At 50.2% G+C, this 468-nt stretch overlaps 1 long non-coding RNA gene across 1 annotated transcript; it reads right to left on the reverse strand.

Moving 5' to 3' along the window:
• On the reverse strand, positions 1 to 466 carry LOC103399735 (uncharacterized). Its single transcript, XR_523695.2, has 3 exons — positions 413 to 466; positions 166 to 239; positions 1 to 81 (listed from the first exon to the last, which is right to left on the reverse strand). It is a non-coding gene; the product is annotated as an uncharacterized LOC103399735 (long non-coding RNA).
• Between the last annotated feature and the right edge of the window lie 2 nt (positions 467 to 468).

The following is a 468-nucleotide window of genomic DNA, read 5'->3' on the forward strand; positions in this document are numbered from 1 at the left end:
GGCAGCGTAAGGATACATGTGAGATACTCCAGGATGGTGACGTCCCAGATGTAGTCGTAGAACGAGTCCATGGCGTCGTGACTGAAGAACAACCAGAGACAGAGGTTGAAAAAAAAAAATGAAGTGAAGAACCGTGAGAGTGGTGTTTCTGGAGCTGCGTCCCACCTGTTCTGTTCCTGAAGAGCTTTGAACGCCGTCATGTAGTCCACCTCCCTCAGGAACTGGCAGAGGACGGCCACCTGAGGGCGACAGAGGTAACACTTTGTTTAAAGAAGAGGCTCAGTGGTGAGAATCCCTTTGATGACGGTCCAGTTGAATAAACGTGTTTGAGTCATGAGTTTTGAACTCTGAACTTTGCCCCCCAGCCCCTAACTCTAACCCCAGTGACGTGGTGTGTGTTTCAGTCCCTCACCTGTGTGTGGCAGTTCATCATGGAGCAGCACTTGATCATCCTCTTCAGAACCTGCA

The sequence above is a fragment of the Cynoglossus semilaevis genome, unplaced genomic scaffold (genome assembly GCF_000523025.1).
Source record: "Cynoglossus semilaevis isolate Cse_v1.0 unplaced genomic scaffold, Cse_v1.0 C18780347, whole genome shotgun sequence".
Lineage (NCBI taxonomy): Eukaryota > Metazoa > Chordata > Actinopteri > Pleuronectiformes > Cynoglossidae > Cynoglossus > Cynoglossus semilaevis.